Here is a 20,512-nt window from a genome sequence, read left to right on the forward strand (position 1 = left end):
TATTTTTTCTTGTCATATATTTTGCTATCACCTAGTAGTTTATCTTGCTTAGCATATGTTGTTGGTGCACATAGGTGAGCCTAGTTGTTGTAGGTTTTGTGCTTGATAAATTAACCGCTAGGTTTATTCCGCATTTGTTCAAGCCTAAACCGTAATTATTTTAAAGCGCCTATTCACCCACCCCCTCTAGGCGACATCCACGATCTTTCAAAGTGCTCATGCTGGATCAGCACAATGACTTTCAAGTTTGGATGATGATCTATTTTACCGATCAAATCCCCTACTAAAAACAATTCAAATCATACTTTCTGTTAATTACACTTTTTGCAAGGGCCGATCATATAAATATAGCCGAGTTTCTAAGAATATATAAGGGGAATATGGTTCAGTTTCAAGGAGGTAGACGACAATATGCAATCGTAAATGCCGCAGTCACATCCTTCTCTTCACAGGTCGGAGGAAGAGATTAACAACTGTCAGTATCACGTTTTGCTATCTGCATATGAGATCCATTTTACATTTTGATGATTTTTGGAAAAAAAGGAGGCGGGGCAAGGCCACGCAATGTAGCAGAGCACACATTTGCACTACTCATCGCCTCACTCTTGGAGGGGTAAAAGTCTGTATTTTCTTCAGTCTACGCAACTACAGAAAAAAATTCTTCAGAAAAAATCCCAAGGCTGAGGGGCAATTGCCCCCCGGCATCAACATAGCTCCGCCAATGCACGTAACTACCTACATACCATAGTACGTATGCACTTATGGTGCTACCAGATACACGTGGCACGTATCTGCCACGAAAGTATTATCTCTGTTTCTAAATGTAAGACATTTTGGCAATCTAGAGGGTAATTAGCAAGCAATTCGGCCAACACAACAAGGGCATCTCCAAGGGAGACCCACAAAACATCGGTATATGTCCTGGCGGACATATTTGTTCACTTTTGCAATGGATGGGGACCTGTATAGGTCTGCGAAGCGGTCCGGATGTCCGTTTTCCGGCAAAGTGGAGACAAAAGTATGGGAGATATACCGGAGTCCAGACATCCACTTGACCAACCAAAAGTCTTCGCATGGCCCTCCTCTCTTTTCTCTCTCTTCACATGCATGGTCCCCATCTCCTCTCTCTCGTCTTAAGTGGACACCACAACACAAATAGCCATCCACATGCATGGTCCCCACCTACTTTTTTCTCCTCCCAACCGGATACTTTGTGACTAGCATTGGATGTCTCACTCCGGCATCCTATCCACGGGCCACATCCAGACACAAAAACGGACATATATCGGAGGTATTTGCGGATCGGCGTTGGAGATGCCCTAACGTCGCCATTCTGTATGTGCTTTTTCAGATTGTTTGTTCGTTCGTACTACTCTCTGTGGGCACGGTTTAATTAGTAGGAAGCTTCCTGGCAGGTCCGCGCGCGGGAGGCGACGCCACCCGCAGGTGAAGGTGAAGCCACGGCCTCATGGGCACGTATGATGCACACACTAGCCTGGTTGCCCGTCGTATGTGAAGCTGGAGCTGGGACGCATGATGCTTTGGAGGTTGGTAAGTGCAGGGAAGCGGTGCGGCGTGCGTGGGTGTGCGCGTGGAGAGGGAGAGCCGCCCGCTGCCGTGCGAGTTCGTTGGAAGAATCTCAATTTTGTGTGTGTCCATGCCCGCTAGGTAGGTGAAACCACGTGCGGCGGTGAGAATTAGCCTTAAGCTCCCCGACGTGTAAATAGATCTAACTCCTAAGAGTGGCGGACCCAGAAATAAGATACAGGGTGTGTACAAGTAAAAAGAATTGAGGTCCATTTCAAACGACTCAGATGTGCCTTGAGAATTAACTAATTATTGCACGGTAAAAAACATTTTCCAAATATCTGCGTGTGCCATGGCACACCCGCTATGTACGGCATTGCGTGAGACAGAAGAGGGATTGGGACCGATTAGTTTTCGGAACCACAACAAATCTTCCAACCCAAGAAATGGGAAATAAGGATCATGATACTTGAAGGAAATATGCCGTAGAGGCAATAATAAAGTTGTTATTTATATTTCTTTATATCATGATAAATGTTTATTATTCATGCTAGAATTGTATTAACCGGAAACTTAGTACATGTGTGAATATATAGACAAACAAAGTGTCACTAGTATGCCTCTACTTGACTAGCTTGTTAATCAAAGATGGTTAAGTTTCCTAGCCATAGACATGAGTTGTCATTTGATTAATGGGATCACATCATTAGAGAATGATGTGATTGACTTGACCCATCCGTTAGCTTAGCACGATGATCGCTTAGTTTGTTGCTATTGCTTTCTTCATGACTTATACATGTTCCTATGACTATGAGATTATGCAACTCCCGAATACCGGGGTGACACTTAGTGTGCTATCAAACGTCACAACGTAACTGGGTGATTATAAAGATGCTCTACAGGTGTCTCCGATGGAGTTTGTTGAGTTGGCATAGACCAGATTAGGATTTGTCACTCCGATTGTCGAAGAGGTATCTCTGGGCCCTCTCGGTAATGCACAACACTACAAGCCTTGCAAGCAATGTAACTAGTGAGTTAGTTGCGGGATGATGCATTACGGAACGAGTAAAGAGACTTGCCGGTAGCGAGATTGAACTAGGTATTGAGATACCGACGATCGAATCTCGGGCAAGTAACATATCGATGACAAAGGGAACAACGTCTGTTGTTATGCGGTTTGACTGGTAAAGATCTTCGTAGAATATGTGGGAGCCAATATGAGCATCCAGGTTCCGCTATTGGTTATTGACCGGAGATGAGTCTCGGTCATGTCTACATAGTTCTCGAACCCGTAGGGTCCGCACGCTTGACGTTCGATGACGATCGGTATAATGAGTTTATGTGTTTTGATGTACTGAAGGTTGTTTGGAGTCCCAGATTTGATCACAGACATGACGAAGAGTCTCGAAATGGTCGAGACATAAAGAATGATATATTGTATGATGTTATTCGGACACCAGATGAGTTCCGGGGGTCACCGGATAAATCTCAGAATGCCGGGGGGTTATCGGAACCCCCGGGGGAACTAATGGGCAAACATGGGCCTTGTGAGAGAGACAGGAGGGGCCCGAAGGGCTGGCCGCCCCCCCCCCCTTGAGGAGTCCGAATTGGACTAGGAGGGGGCGGCGCCCCCCTCTTTCCCTCTCCCTCTCTCCCTCTCCTTCCTTCCCCCTCTCTTCCCTTGTTGGAAACCTACTAGGAATAGGATTCCTAGTAGGAATCCTACTTGGAGCGCGCCCCATGAGGGCCGGCCGGCCTCCCCTTGCTCCTTTATATACGGTGGGAGGGGCACCCTAGGACACACAAGTTAACAGTTGTTTTAGCCGTGTGCGGTGCCCCCCTCCACAGATTTCCACCTCGGTCATATCGTTGCAGTGCTTAGGCAAAGCCCTGCATTGGTAACTTCATCATCACCGTCACCACGACGTCATGCTGAAGAAACTCTCCCTCGGCCTCAGCTGGATCAAGAGTTCGAGGGACGTCACCGAGCTGAACGTGTCCAGATCACGGAGGTGCCGTGCGTTCGGTACTTGATCGGTTGGATCGCGAAGCCGTTCGACTACATCAACCGCGTTACTTAACGCTACCGCTTTCGGTCAACGAGGGTACCTGGACACACTCTCCCACTCATTGCTATGCATCACATAGATAGATCTTGCGTGATCGTAGGTAAATTTTTTGAAATACTGCGTTCCCCAACAGTGGCATCCGAGCCAGGTCTATGCGTAGATGTTATATGCATGAGTAGAACACAAAGAGTTGTGGGTGATAATAGTCATACTGCTTACCAGCATGTCATACTTTGATTCGGCGGTATTGTTAGATGAAGCGGCTCAGACCGACATTACGCGTACACTTACGCGAGACTGGTTCTACCGACGTGCTTCGCACACAGGTGGCTACTGGGTGTTTGTTTCTCCAACTTTAGTTGAATCGAGTGTGACTACGCCTGGTCCTTGTTGAAGGTTAAAACAGCACACTTGACAAAAAATCGTTGTGGTTTTTGATGCGTAGGTAAGAACGGTTCTTGCTAAACCCGTAGCAGCCACATAAAATTTGCAACAACAAGTAGAGGATGTCTAACTTGTTTTTGCAGGGTATGTTGTGATGTGATATGGTCAAGACGTGGTGATATATAAATTGTTGTATGAGATGATCATGTTTTGTAACAGTTATCGGCAACTGGCAGGAGCCTTATGGTTGTCGGTTTATTGTATGAAATGCAATCGCCATGCAATTGCTTTACTTTATCACTAAGCGGTAGCGATAGTCGTGATAGCAATAGTTGGCGATATGACAACGATGCTTTGATGGAGATCAAGGTGTCAAGCCGGTGACGATGGTGATCACGACGGTGCCTTGGAGATGGAGATCAAAGGCACAAGATGATGATGGCCATATTATATCACTTATATTGATTGCATGTGATGTTTATCCTTTATGCATCTTATTTTGCTTAGTTCGGCGGTAGCATTATAAGATGATCTCTCACTAAATTTCAAGGTATAAGTGTTCTCCCTGAGTATGCACCATTGTGACAGTTCATCGTGCCGAGACACCATGTGATGATCGGGTGTGATAAGCTCTACGTTCACATACAACGGGTGCAAGCCAGTTTTGCACACGCAGAATACTCGGGTTAAACTTGACGAGCCTAGCATATGCAATATGGCCTCGGAACACTGAGACCGAAAGGTCGAGCGTGAATCATATAGTAGATATGATCAACATAGTGATGTTCACCATTGAAAACTACTCCATCTCACGTGATGATCGGACATGGTTTAGTTGATTTGGATCACGTGATCACTTAGATGATTAGAGGGATGTCTATCTAAGTGGGAGTTCTTAAGTAATATGATTAATTGAACTTTAATTTATCATGAACTTAGTACCTGATAGTATTTTGCATGTCTATGTTGTGTAGATCAATGGCCCGTGCTACTGTTCCTTTGAATTTTAATGCATTCCTAAAGAAAGCTAAGTTGAAAGATGATGGTAGCAACTACACGGACTGGGTCCGTAACTTGAGGATTATCCTCATTGCTGCACAGAAGAATTACGTCCTGGAAGCACCGCTAGGTGCAAGACCCGCTGCAGGAGCAACGTCGGACGTTGTGAACGCCTAGCAGAGCAAAGCTGATGACTACTCGATAGTTCAGTGTGCCATGCTTTACGGCTTAGCACCGGGACTTCAATGATGTTTTGAACGTCATGGAGCATATGAGATGTTCCAGGAGTTGAAGTTAATATTTAAAGCAAATGCCCGGATTGAGAGATATGAAGTCTCCAATAAGTTCTACAGCTGTAAAATGGAGGAGAATAGTTCTGTCAGTGAACATATACTCAAAATATCTAGGTATCATAATCACTTGACTCAGCTGGGAGTCAATCTTCCGGTTGATAGTGTCATTGACAGAGTTTTTCAATCACTGCCACCAAGCTACAACAGCTTCGTGATGAACTATAACATGCAAGGGATGGATAAGACAATTCTCGAGCTAATGGGGGGTTATCGGAACCCCCAGGGGAACTAATGGGCCAACATGGTCCTTGTGAGAGAGAGAGGAGGGGCCCCTAGGGCTGGCCCCCCCTCCCCTTGAGGAGTCCGAATTGGACTAGGAGGGGGCGGCGCCCCCCTCTTTACCTCTCCCTCTCTCCCTCTCCTTCCTTCCCCCTCTCTTCCCTTGTTGGAAACCTACTAGGAATCCTAGTAGGAATCCTACTTGGGGCGCGCCCCATGAGGGCCGGCCGGCCTCCCCCTTGCTCCCCTATATACGGTGGGAGGGGGCACCCTACGACACACAAGTCAACAGTTGTTTTAGCCGTGTGCGGTGCCCCCCTCCACAGATTTCCACCTCGGTCATATCGTTGCAGTGCTTAGGTGAAGCCCTGCATCGGTAACTTCATCATCACCATCACCACGACGTCATGCTGAAGAAACTCTCCCTCGGCCTCAGCTGGATCAAGAGTTCGAAGGACGTCACCGAGCTGAACGTGTGCAGATCGCGGAGGTGCCGTGCGTTCGGTACTTGATCGGTTGGATCGCGAAGACGTTCGACTACATCAACTGCGTTACTTAACGCTACCGCTTTCGGTCTACGAGGGTACCTGGACACACTCTCCCACTCGTTGCTATGCATCACATCGATATATCTTGCGTGATCGTAGGTAAATTTTTTGAAATACTGCGTTCCCCAACAGTGGCATCCGAGTCAGGTCTATGCGTAGATGTTATATGCACGAGTAGAACACAAAGAGTTGTGGGCGATAATAGTCATACTGCTTACCAGCATGTCATAATTTTATTCGGCGGTATTGTTGGATGAAGCGGCTCAGACCGACATTGCGCGTACGCTTACGCGAGACTGGTTCTACCGACGTGTTTCGCACACAGGTGGCTACTGGGTGTTTGTTTCTCCAACTTTAGTGTAATCGAGTGTGACTACGCCCGGTCCTTGTTGAAGGTTAAAACAACACACTTGATGAAAAATCGTTGTGGTTTTTGATGCGTAGGTAAGAACGGTTCTTGTTAAACCCGTAGCAGCCACGTAAAATTTGCAACAACAAGTAGAGGACGTCTAACTTGTTTTTGCAGGGCATGTTGTGATGTGATATGGTCAAGACGTGGTGATATATAAATTGTTGTATGAGATGATCATGTTTTATAATAGTTATCGGCAACTGGCAAGTGCCTTATGGTTTTCGGTTTATTGTATGAAATGCAATCGCCATATAATTGCTTTACTTTATCACTAAGCGGTAGCGATAGTCGTGATAGCAATAGTTGGCGAGACGACAACGATGCTTCGATGGAGATCAAGGTGTCAAGCCGGTGACGATGGTGATCACGACGGTGCCTTGAAGATGGGGATCAAAGGCACAAGATGATGATGGCCATATCATATCACTTATATTGATTGCATGTGATGTTTATCCTTTATGCATCTTATTTTGCTTAGTTCGGCGGTAGCATCATAAGATGATCTCTCACTAAATTTCAAGGTATAAGTGTTCTCCCTGAGTATGCACCACTACGACAGTTCGTCGTGCCGAGACACCATGTGATGATCGGGTGTGATAAGCTCTACGTTCACATACAACGGGTGCAAGCCAGTTTTGCACACGGAGAATACTCGGGTTAAACTTGACGAGCCTAGCATATGGCCTCGGAACACTGAGACCGAAAGGTCGAGCGTGAATCATATAGTAGATATGATCATCATAGTGATGTTCACAATTGAAAACTACTCCATCTCACGTGATGATCGGACATGGTTTAGTTGATTTGGATCACGTGATCACTTAGATGATTAGAGGGATGTCTATCTAAGTGGGAGTTCTTAAGTAATATGATTAATTGAACTTTAATTTATCATGAACTTAGTACCTGATAGTATTTTGCATGTCTATGTTGTGTAGATCAATGGCCCGTGCTACTGTTCCTTTGAATTTTAATGCGTTCCTAAAGAAAGCTAAGTTGAAAGATGATGGTAGCAACTACACGGACTGGGTCCGTAACTTGAGGATTATCCATATTGCTGCACAGAAGAATTACGTCCTGGAAGCACCGCTAGGTGCAAGACCCGCTGCAGGAGCAACGCCGGACGTTGTGAACGCTTGGCAGAGCAAAGCTGATGACTACTCGATAGTTCAGTGTGCCATGCTTTACGGCTTAGCACCGGGACTTCAATGATGTTTTGAACGTCATGGAGCATATGAGATGTTTCAGGAGTTGAAGTTAATATTTAAAGCAAATGCCCGGATTGAGAGATATGAAGTCTCCAATAAGTTCTACAGCTGTAAAATGGAGGAGAATAGTTCTGTCAGTGAACATATACTCAAAATGTCTGGGTATCATAATCACTTGACTCGGCTGGGAGTCAATCTTCCGATTGATAGTGTCATTGACAGAGTTTTTCAATCACTGCCACCAAGCTACAAAAGCTTTGTGATGAACTATAATATGCAAGGGATGGATAAGACAATTCTCGAGCTAATGGGGGGTTATCGGAACCCCCAGGGGAACTAATGGGCCAACATGGGCCTTGTGAGAGAGAGAGGAGGGGCCCCTAGGGCTGGCCGCCCTCCCCCCCCCCCCTTGAGGAGTCCGAATGGGACTAGGAGGGGGCGGCGCCCCCCTCTTTCCCTCTCCCTCTCTCCCTCTCCTTCCTTCCCCCTCTCTTCCCTTGTTGGAAACCTAATAGGAATAGGATTCCTAGTAGAAATCCTACTTGGGGTACGCCCCATGAGGGCCGGCCGGCCTCCCCCTTGCTCCTTTATATACGGTGGGAGGGGGCACCCTAGGACACACAAGTCAACAGTTATTTTAGCCGTGTGCGGTGCCTCCCTCCACAGATTTCCACCTCGGTCATATCATTCAGTGCTTAGGTGAAGCCCTGCATCAGTAACTTCATGATCACCGTCACCACGACGTCATGCTGAAGAAACTCTCCCTCGGCCTCAGCTGGATCAAGAGTTCGAGGGACGTCACCGAGCTGAACGTGTGCAGATCGCGGAGGTGTCGTGCGTTCGGTACTTGATCGGTTGGATCGCGAAGACGTTCGACTACATCAACCGCGTTACTTAACGCTACCGCTTTCGGTCTACAAGGGTACCTGGACACACTCTCCCACTCGTTGCTATGCATCACATAGATAGATCTTGCATGATCGTAGGTAAATTTTTTGAAATACTGCGTTCCCCAACAATACTAAAATGACATCTAAATAATAATAATAAAGCGAATATGCTAGCACAACCTTTTAAAAAAGGCCCCCGAAGAGCATCTTAGATTAATATCAAGTAAAACAAAAGCAAGTACAATGAATAGACAACTGAATGTAGAATAACCAGCATAAAAAATAATATTATACTGAAAATAATACTATCTCCCCCCCCCCCCCCCCCCCCCTCCGATTGTATGTCGTCCGTTGAAGATTAAAAATTACATTGAACCAACGAACAAAAACAGGAACGTGACACTATTGTTGACAACCTTTCTATCGATGGGATACTTTCAAGCTGCATGTCACTTCCACTAGCGGTTTTCTGAGAAACCCTCCCACCTTCGTAAGGGTTGCAACTACATGACATAGGTGTGATCTGTGATCCATGTGGAACCCGCCCTTCCCTCGGGGCCTTGCTGGTGCACAAAGGGTGCGGTATATGATTGATGAGAGAAGATCCGATAACGTCCATAAAGTTGTGTTGTCATGCCATTCTAAGGTATGTGACTTGGAAAGGATATACTATATAATGTGACTTGGAAAGGATATACTATATAACCTACATTTCCCAGAAAGGTATAGATTTAATGATGGTGGCAATGGCCCTTACACCGTCAGTGGCGTTTCTGTTCGCAAATAGGTCCTTGCCTTGTAGAGTGTTTTTTCATCACTATTGACCCACAAGAACGCCGTTTTTTTCTAGATAGCTTACTACATATAGCACATGCCCAGAATAAACAATATATCATAGTGCTATACATTGAGCATCTTTTTGGTGAATAGTAAGTGCTCATGCTGGAACAGCACAACGACTTTTAGGTTTTGATGATGATCTATGTTACCGATCGAATCCCCTACTAAAAACAATTCAAATCATACCTTCTGTTAATTACTCTTTTTGCGATATAAATATAGCTGTGTTTCTAAGTTTCTATAAATATATAAGGGGTATATGGTTCAGTTTTAAGAGAGAGGGGGTGGGGGTGGGGGAGGGGGGGTTACGTCTAGGCTCGATCACGCTGTGTTGTGGTTTTCGGTTACCAGCTGCGGCGACCCCGTTTATTCAATTGTTTTTTCTGAACTATACTATGACGATCGTGATTAGCATGTACAGAGACTTTAAAAAACCTACCAAAGCATTGACATTCTTTGGCGATTGGCGCGTTGGATCGATCCAATCGCCATCCGGTTATTCTTTAACTATTGTTTATCTCTCTCTCGCTCGGCTAGCAGTTGGCCAGAACAGATCGATTTGGTAGTGCAGCCGTACAGCTCTGTATCCAGGGCATGTTTTATTCGAGGCTAGCTCTGCGTGTGAATATCCAAGGCATTGTTCAGCGTAGAGACGCTTACGTTGCAAAATATTGTAGTCCACTCCGCTTAATATTCAATTTCGGAGGACGCTAGTGGGAAAGCGTTGGAAAGCCTGGCTCAATCTTGTGAGAAGATTGATGGATATTCAGCTGTCTCAACAGCCCGATCAGTTGTGCTGGAAACTAACTAAGAATGGAGAGTTCTCGGTAAAATCCATGTATTTGGATGTTATTAACTCTAGCTTGATTCCCAGAACGAAACATGTTTGAAAAGTTAAAGTACCTTGGAAAATCAAAGTGTTCATGTGGTTTGTGCATAAACAAGTTATTTAACTAAGATAATTTGGCAAAACGCAATTGGACATGATCTACAAGATGTAGCTTCTGTGACCAACATGAATCAATCAAACACCTCTTTCTTGATTGTCCTCTGGCAAAAATTATGTGGCGGTCGGTTCACATAGCTTTTAACATTAGTCCTCCGAATTCTATCAGCGCGCTATTTGGGACGTGGCTTGATGGGATAGATTCCGATACAGCAAGACATATTCGTGTAGGAGTATGTGCTTTATTATGGGCAGTCTGGAACCGCAGAAATGATTTGGTCTTTAACAGAACATCAAATATTCATTTTTTGCATGTTATCTTCAGAGCCACTGCGTTGATCCGTATGTGGTCGCTACTCACTTCGACGGAGGCCAGGGAGCGTTTGGTTACTGGGTCTACCCGATGCGAGATGGTAGCACGGGATATTTTCAACCGGTTTGGATGACAGTCATGTAATAGGATAGGCATTTAGTGTTCCTACCTTTTTATGCCAGCCGGTTGTGGCTTTTATACTTCTGTTTATCTCTTCGTGAGCTTTTTTTGTTCTTTGTTTGAGACATGGAGACTTATGTTGAACCTTTAGCTTTTTAATAATATTGATTGTATACATCGTTCTGATGCAGAGGTTGGGCCGAACCCCCCTTTTCGAAGAAAAAAAGCTCTGCGTGTGAATGAACTATATAGTGAAGAATACTTGAAAAGTATCGAAATGCATTTTCTGTGTGTTGGGTGATGTACTACTTATTGACTGTCACCTATAGGGTTTGATTAGGACTTAGAAATCAGATCAAATATATGTGTGCTCTGCGTGCAACATGCTGGGCAATATATATACTCGTGGCAAAATAAAAAGGGAGAAGCTACTTCATCCGTCTCATAATATAAAAGCATTTTTTACCATGTAGACATGCTTGGCAGAAGGAAGCAGACATCTTATCTTGGGGTGAAATTTTTTGTGGTCACATTCTCAACGCACATGCGTACATACTGATTACCGCGCCGTAGGCACCATCTGCAAACCGCACATGCAGTGGTACCTGGGGTGAACAGGTAGGGGGTGTTTGGTTCAGAAGTCCTAGGACTTTTTCTAGTCCCAGGGACTAATCAAAAAAGAGTCTCTAGTAAAGTCTTTTTCTAGTCCCTGTAGAAAAAGTCTCTCCCGTTTGGTTCCTAGGGACTTTTTAGAGACTTTTTCTAGTCTTTGGGACTAAAAAGTCCCTGAACCAAACACCCCCGTAGTACATACAGTAGATATTTGTTCTGTTTGTCTCGGCTACTGATTACTCCGTCCCAAAGACCCAACCAACCTTATCTGACCGGCCCACCTCTCCCCTCTAAACGAACATATAAAATTCTTGTCACCAATTGACCCCTCTTCTCTCTACAAAGAAAAGACAATCGTTAAGCAGAGACTCGTCGGTCAAGAAACTTACTCCCTTCGTTCGGAAATACTTGTCCTAAAATTTTGGACGAAGGGAGTACTTGCCGGGCAGTTGCATAGCACGTAACTACCTACGCATATGTTGGTACAATAAAAAACAGTTGGTCCACCAAGGCAAGAAACTGCAGATAACATTAATCCATGCTACACGTACGATGAAAATAGTACAATCCTTGTAAGACACATGACATGAGCTGTTGGTTTCCTTCTTGTGTTTCACTCTGAATGGTCCATGTTAGTTAGTGTAGTACAAGTATCATATGGAAAACTATCGTACGCGCATCGTTTTCGCTTCTTCTTTTGGCGAAAGTACTAACAGTTTGTTTAACTTTAACCCACCCACCAGTACTGCCACCCACCCACGCAAACATTGGGTTCTCGACCACGCATTAGTTCCGCCAGATATGTAATGTAAGTATCTAGCCACGAAAAGCCATGCAACAAGTAACGTCACCATCCCATATGTATTCTTGCGTTGTTTTGTTTGTATATATACTCTCTATCTACGGAGGCGGAAAAAGTCCATTTCAAACCCTGAATTTGTAGAGGTTTGGCGAAATGAACCTGCAAATCAAAATTCTAGTCGATTGCACCTTGAACTATGCAATCCCGGTCTAAATCGAACCCTGGCAAAATTCAACCGGGATCCATCTAACTAGTGGGCCAAGGAGCGGCAGTATTCACCACAGAGCGCCCCCGTCCTCCGCGCTGGGCCGGCCCATTTGACTTTTTTTCGGTTACACTTATATTTCGGTGTTTGTGACATTTCAAAAATATTCAAGCGTTACAAAAAAAGTACGTGGCATTTCAATATATATTTTAATATTATTTTAATATATATATATATGTGATTTAAAAATGTACGTTGCATTTGAAAAATGACCACGCATTTTAAAATAATGTTCGTGACATTTTGAAAAATATATACAATGTACAAAAATGTTACGTAGTTTTAAACAATGTTTCATACCATCCCAAAAATGGTTAACACGTTTTTGCAAAAAGTTTCGTGGTGCTGGTGTAGAACGACTTTAGGAAGCTTCGTGGCAGGTGCGGTACTGGTAGGCGACGACCGGAGATGATGGAGCCATGGGCACGTAGTGCTACGCACGCGCGTATGATAAGCACTAGCTTAGCTTAAAAATGATGAAATCATTAATTAAGGAGTACTCGTTGCAAAGAACACTCTATCTTCCCAGGTCACGACAAGTGGCGCACGTGCAGCACGCCACTTGTCGCAACCTGGGAGTTTTCCCTTTTTTCGTAGATTCGTTTATTCAAAACGTTTTATCTCTTAAACCGTGCGTCCAAATCTCAAACCGTTTTCACCATTGCATTTCTCGTGTCGAGATCTTCAAAACTAGATCCCATGTTGATAGGTTTTGACAAACTTTTTTTTACGAAAAAAACCGGACGAAAAAACCAAACCGGGAGCCACGCCCTTGCCTCTCGCGAAATCACAACCGTGCCTCTCGTGGAAGCAAAACCGTGACTCTCGTGGAAAGAAAAAAAACAGAAAACGCGTTTTTTCCCTTTCCGAAAGAGGCACGTCCGTGACTCTCGCGAAACCACAACCGTGCCTCTGGCAAAAGCAAAATCGTGACTCTCGTGAAAAAAAAAACAGAAAACGCGTATTTTTTTCCCTTTCCGAGAGGCACGGCCGTGACCCTCGCAAAAGCACAACCGTGCCTCTCGCGGAAGCAAAACCGTGACTCTCACGAAAGAAAAAAAAACAGAAAACGTGTTTTGTTTTTCCCTTTCCGAGAGGCACGGCCGTGACTCTCACGAAAGCACAACCATGCCTATCGCGGAAGTAAAACCGTGACTCTCGCGAAAGAAAAAAAAACAGAAAACGCGTTTTTTTTCGTTTCCGAAAGGCACGGCCGTGACTTTCGCTAAAGCACAACCGGGCCTCTCGCGTAAAAAAAACGTGACTTCTCACGAAAGAAAAAAAAGTAAACGCGTATTTTCGCGCAAAAAAAAAATTTCAAATTTTTTTTTGTCGAAACGCTAAGGAAGACCGGGGAAAAACCAAAACGTCGAAAAAAACCGAGAAAAAACCGTTTAAAAAGCCGAAAACGCGTGCGAAAAAATAAAAATAAATCTGAAGGGAGCGTCCAGAACGCGACACGTGGCGAATGGCTGAGAGCGCGTCAAGTGGCGCTGATCGTTGCGAGGCTCCCGAAAGAGCGCTCGTTAACTAGAGTCTCCCTTAAAATGGCGTGCATGGAGCTGGGACGCAGGACGTTTTGGAGCTTGTTGCGCGCATGCAGGCCGGAGCGGGAGCGGGGGCGGTGCGGCCCGGCCCGGGCGGGTGCGCGCGCCGCCGTGCGAGTTCGTTGGAGGAATCGTGTTGTGGGCGCGCTCCGGGTCGGTGAAACCACGTGCGGGCGGGGGCGAAAACTGACTGGGATGAAAACGGATGTCCCCTGAGAAAAGCGAGGGGTGGAAACAAGGTGGACGGTTAAAAAGAGGAGGAATGAACAAGTCGTGCAAGGGATCTGATGAGCGTTGTCCGTCCGCAGGAAACAGCCAACCAATGTTGAGAAGAAACTTTTTTTTGACACGTTGAGATGAAGCTACATGAAAAAAAAATAAAAGGAAATATGTTGGTCTTGGCATGTCAGGGACTCGTGGCGGTGAGCAGAGAAGAATCGGGCTGACCCGGCTAGTGTGGATTACGGTCTAGGGACGGTGAGTATTTGACAAGAAAAACTACTTCCTCCGTTCCTAAATATAAGTTTTTGTACAGATTCTACTATGGACTAGATACGAAGCAAAATAAGTGAAACTACACTCTAAGACGTATCTATATACATTCGTATGTGGTATGTAGTGGCATCTGTATAAAAACTTATATTTAAAAATGGAGAGAGTATCTTTTTTAATATTTTGACCCAAAAACTATCACTTTATTCGTAATTCGCCTCAAAAACTGCCTAAAACGATTGATGACCGTTGTAGATGATTTAAAGGCGTTCATGACAGGCAGGACCACGCGCCTCATCCTGGCGCACGGCACGGGCCACAGCGGGTGGTGCTGGTACAAGGTGGCCACCCTGCTCCGCGTCGCAGGGCACTGCGTGGATGCGTCGGACCTCGCAGCCTGCGGCGCCAACGCGCGCCGGCTGCGCAACACGCCCACCTTCGAGGACTACACCCGCCCATTGTTGGACGCGCTCCGCGACTTCCCGGACGGCGAGAGGGCGGTGGAAGTGGACCACAACTTCGGCGGGATGAGCATCATGCTCGCATCCGAGGAGTTCCCTGACAAGGTCGCGGCCGCCGTGTTCGTCACCGCCTTCATGCCGGACTGCGCCAGCCCACGCAGCCGGCGCCGCAAAAGTCGGGACGCTCGATTTGCTACTGGCACCCACTGGTCGCCATGTGCATGAGAAAGGTGCGGTGGTGTTGTGGTGCTGCCCGACTGAAGGTGCAGCTCATGAAGCACCTCGTGTTTCTGGCCACGCCACCATGAGCATGTGAAGGTACGGCACGGGAGGAGCGCCGGGATCGTGACTTCGTGAGTCATCTGCGTGCACACGAGGTGCTTGTTGAAATGCATGAGAGAGAGGAGGAAGAAAAGAGATGATGTCGGCGTGTGGGGCCCACATGTCATAACGGTCAACGTAACATCACACACATGTGGATCTATAATGTGGGCCATATCTATTAGTTTTGTGTTTAAATCCTCTAAAATGGTCATCAAACATTTTCGGTAGTTTTTAGGAACGAATTACAAAAAAAAGATAGATTTTGTCCAAAATTTTCGAAGTGGTAGTTCAGTGGAACGCCAACCCCAATTATGGTGATTTTTTGCCAAATACTCAAGGACAGGCAATGGAGAGAACTACCGAACATGGGGATGCCGGTGAATCCAAGAGAGCGGCTGAGGCCGTTCAACAGGAGCAATTAAGTTTCTCTCCTGGAACTTACTAGGTTTGGGGAGTCGGTGTGCTTGACAAGGTCCATCACCCCAATGGCATATTTCTATCGAATATGCAGTAAGACTACAAAACAGAAACAATAAAACTGAGCTACCTACGAGCAACCAAGACAATTTGAAGCCCTTCACCGTTGGATCGTGCTATTGGAAGTCAATGAAAAAGGGAGAGGGGGAGGAGATTCTATAGTTTGGAAGATGTGTCCATCGTCTTAGTTCAAGGCAAGGGCGATGATTTCGTGGTGTTTTGTGATGAAATGTTGAAGCCGAGTTAAATAAATCACAAGACCATTTTGTTAGTGTGTGTTTGCCCAAACATAGAAAGAAAAATAGAGATGCACTCTTATGCATGGTGGGCCTCGTACACATCTTAGACCGAGGTTTTACTAAGAATGAACAGGCTGCTCCTTTCAGTCTGTGGTTGATGGTTTTTGTGAAGCTATCCAAAGCTTTCGATACGGTGCAATGGTCTTTTCAGATGGAGATGTTGAGGAAAATGGGCTTGGATACACGCTAGTTGGGATGGATGTGGGGACTTCTTTCCACGTCTTCGATCCACATTCTCCTCAATGGCAAGGCCAGTGATGTGCTGCCAAACCGGCATAGCATCTCTGTATCTTGTATCCTCGATGCGAAGGCATGGGGGTAATATAGTCGACTAGCGGGAGGCTGAGGCGGCTGGTACGGGCGCTCATGCTCGTACAAGACACCGTCTTCTTCTCCGACTCCTCTTGTGCGTCTGATTTGCTCCATGTTTGATCATGGCCTCTTATGGTAGGTTCCTATCACGCAAATTAACGTGATTGTACCCCTATATCCTTGGGATTTCATCCTAAAGCCTCAAAACTCCTCGTGTGTGGGATCCTGGAAGAAACAAACAAAAAGGCGTGCCCGAATACAATAAGACCGAAAAAAACTAAAGCTACACGGCAAAACACAAGGTAAAAAGTGATACGAAATTGGACTCGCCTGGGGGTGAAGATCGGAGAAGACTAGAAATGATCTCGGTGAAATTATTCTCTCCCGAATCTCTTCCCTCTTCTTTGGATGGTGGTTGTTCTTCTCCCTGGACTCTCTCCCTCTCCCTCTCTCTTTCTCTCTCTCTCTCTCTCCGCGTGTGTGTGTGTGTTTTCTTCTTGCCATCTGTCCCTTCTCGAAAGTTGTTTGTATAGATTCAGGAGGTCGTGGCGGAAGATGGCAGGAGCGTCCACGCTCGTACCAAACACCATCTTCTTCTCTGGTGTACCTGATGAAGGTATGCTCAAAGGGAAAGTTGCTAAAAACTACTTCAATGGCCAGGGTTTTGATTGTTTTCCTTCCAAATGTGTTAAAACCTGCACATCTTGTAGGAAAACAAGATTTCTTCATTCTTGAAAGATTGTCATTAGTAAAACAGGCAAACCGGAAAAACCCTTCGGAAAACCAAACAAATACCCATGTGAAAGCGCAAAATATTGAGCCACACCTGGGGTAGACATGATTGGACATCGACAACTGGGACGTGTTGGTGGATTAGTGTAGTGATAATCCCAAAGTGCAGGGAATCATCGTAGCAATTCCCAATGGTGGAAGTGATAAGTATGGAGTGTCGATCCCACAAGGAGCTAAAGGTAAGATCAATATTCTCTCAAGTCCTATCTGCCACTGATACGACTCTACATACACCGAACGTTTGCTTCCAACTAGAAACGAGAAATAAAACTACGTTGTGGGTATGAAGAGGATAACTTTGCATGATATCGGAGAGCTAAAACATAAAAGTAGGTGCTGTTATCATAAAGTTAGAATATATTACTAAATATTATAAATAACGAGTGTGGAATAATGATGGGTCGGTGTGCGGAATTATCCTAGGCAATCGTTAACAAGACCGGTAATCACTATTGCAATTTCATATGAGGGAGAGGCATAAGCTAACATATTTTGTCTTCTTGGATCATATGCACTTATGATTGGAACTCTAGCAAGCATCCGCAACTACTAAAGATCATTAAGGTAAAACCCAACCATAGCATTAAAGCATCAAGTCCCCTTATGCAACAACCCCCTTACTCGGGTTTATGCTTCTGTCACTCAAGCAACCCACTATAAGCGAATCATAAACATATTGCAACACCCTACAGCGGGAATCCCTCACGCTTGCGCGACACGGAGGGCACAATAGGACAGCACCAAAATAAAACATACAATCATAGGATGGCAACACATCATTGGATCATAATATGTGGCATAAAGCACCATGTTCAAGCATTGTTAAGGAAATCGTTAATTGGTAGCTGCTCGGTTGGCTTGTGAGTAGGGGATTAATAGGCTAACCGGCAAGTTAATCGTCCATTTAATCAATTAATCGGACGATTTATTGGTTTATCGGCTACTCGGTGACCCTACGAGTATGGGTTAATCAGCAAGCTAATTGGTTAATCGGGCGAATTCTTGAACAGGGTGTTCAAGTAGGGATTACAACGGGGTGCGGGAGAGTGGACCGCGTAAAAGAGATGAGGATGGTGATGATGGTGGTGATGTTGATGAAGACGATCACCGCGGCGATGATTCCTCTCCCGATGGCACTCCGGCGCCACCAAGAGAGAGGAGGAGAGGTTCTCCCCCTTGTGCTTCCTCCTCCATGGCCTCCCCCCTAGATGGGGAGAGGTTCTCCCTCTGGTCCTTGGCCTTCATGGCGATGATGGCCCCTCCGGGATCCTCCTCCATGGCCTCCGGTGATGATGGCCCCCTCCGGCAGGGTGCCAGAGAGGGCCTAGATTGATTTCTCGTGGCTACAGAGGCTTGCGGCGGCGGAACTTCTGATTTAGGTTATTTTCTGGAGGTTTCTGTATTTATAGGAATTTTTGGCGTAGGTCTGATGTCAGAGGGGTCTCCGAGTCGTCCACGAGATAGGGTCCCACGCCCGGGGGGTGGGCGCGCCCCCCACCCTCATGGACAGCCAGAGACTCTTCTGACCCAACTCTTTTACTCCCGGGGCTTCTTTTGGTCCATAAAAAATCATCAAAAATTGGCACGTCAATTGGACTCCGTTTGGTATTCCTTTTCCGCGATACTTAAAAACAAGGAAAAAACAGAAATTGGCACTGGGCTCTAGGTTAATAGGTTAGTTGCAAAAATCATATAAAATATCATATAAATGCATATAAAACATCTAAGATGGATAATATAATAGCATGAATACTTCATAAATTATAGATACGTTGGAGACGTATCATGCAGCAACAAGATGTCGGGTTGTTGACGACAGAATGGTCTTTGGTCCATTATTATACTCAAATAAACTGTGATGGTTTACGATTAAAGTTAAAATGGAAAGCGTTAAAATTGAAATTTGAATTGTGCCATTTTGAATGGTCCTCATATGATATCTTGTTATTGTGAGCCAGCAAGTAAGATGGCGGTGCAAATATTCCCTATCAAATAAACTCCAATTGTTGATGGTTAAGGTTGAAACTCAAAGTGTTAAAAATGAAACTATAATAGTAGTCACTTGAAAATGGAAATTGTATGACATCTTGAGAGTGGTGAGGAAAAAATTGAAGTTCCATCGCCATTCAAAAGTAAACTCCAATTGTTGACGGTTAGAGTTGAAACTCAAAAGGTTAAAATTGAAATTCAAATAGTGCCATTCAAAAATGGAACTCGGATGATATCATGTTATCGTGAGGCACCTAGTAAGATGTTGGTTCAAACATTCTGAATTGAAAGAACTCCAATTGTCGATGGTTAAAGTTGAAACTCAAAGTGTTAAAATGAAACTATAATAGTAGTCATTCGAAAATGGAAGTCGTATGATATCTTGAGAGTGGCGAGGTAAAAAATATGTTCCATCTCCATCGAAAAAACTCCAATTATTGATGGTTAGAGTTGGAACTCAAGGAGTTAAAACTAAAATTCGAATATTGCCATTTGAAAATAGAACTCAAATGATATCCTGTTATTGTGGGCGAGCTAGTTAGATGTTCGTGCAAATATTCTGCTCGAATAATCTCCAATTGTTGATGATCAATGTTGAAACTCCAAGTGTTCAAATTGAAACGGGAATAGTAGCCATTTGAAATTGGTACTCGTATGATATCTTGAGAATGGCGAGCCAAACAAAAGTTGAATGTTAGTGCAAATATTCTGACTCAAATAAACTCGAATTTGTTGATGGTTAGAGTTGAAACTCAAAGTGTTAGAATTGAAACAAGAATAGTGGCCATTTAAAAATGGAACTCGTGTGATATCTTAAGAGTGGCGAGGCCATTTTTAAAATAAAAAATAAAAAATCCATCGTCATTTCAAAACCCAAAGTGTCAAAATTGAAATTTGAATAGTGACATATACAAATGAAACTCAGATAATATGTTGCTATTGTGGGCCAGCTAGTTCGATGTTCGTGCAAATATTTCAAATAAACTCCAATTGTTGATGGTAAAGTCCTAAAACTGGAACTGGAAAATTAGACGTTTGAAAATGGAACTAGTGTGATATCTTGGAGGTAGCTAGGCGAAAAAAAGTTGGATGCTGGCACAAATATTCTGACTCGGAAAAACTCCGACTGCTGATGGTTAAAGTTCGAACTCAGTGTGTTAAATTGGAAACTGGAATACTAACCGTTTGAATGAAAATGGCGAGACAAAAAAATATATATTCCGTCGCCGGGACTTGAACCCGGGTCTCTCGGGTGAGAGCCGAGTATCCTAACCACCTAGACTACGACGGATGCTGATGAACATATGGAAAT

At 44.8% G+C, this 20,512-nt stretch overlaps 1 non-coding gene across 1 annotated transcript; it reads right to left on the reverse strand.

Annotated features, from left to right (window-relative positions):
* Positions 1 to 20,418: 20,418 nt before the first annotated feature.
* TRNAE-CUC (transfer RNA glutamic acid (anticodon CUC)) lies at positions 20,419 to 20,491 on the reverse strand. Its single transcript has one exon. It is a non-coding gene; the product is annotated as a tRNA-Glu (tRNA).
* Positions 20,492 to 20,512: the final 21 nt, after the last annotated feature.

Source organism: Triticum aestivum, chromosome 2D (assembly GCF_018294505.1).
Source record: "Triticum aestivum cultivar Chinese Spring chromosome 2D, IWGSC CS RefSeq v2.1, whole genome shotgun sequence".
NCBI lineage: Eukaryota > Viridiplantae > Streptophyta > Magnoliopsida > Poales > Poaceae > Triticum > Triticum aestivum.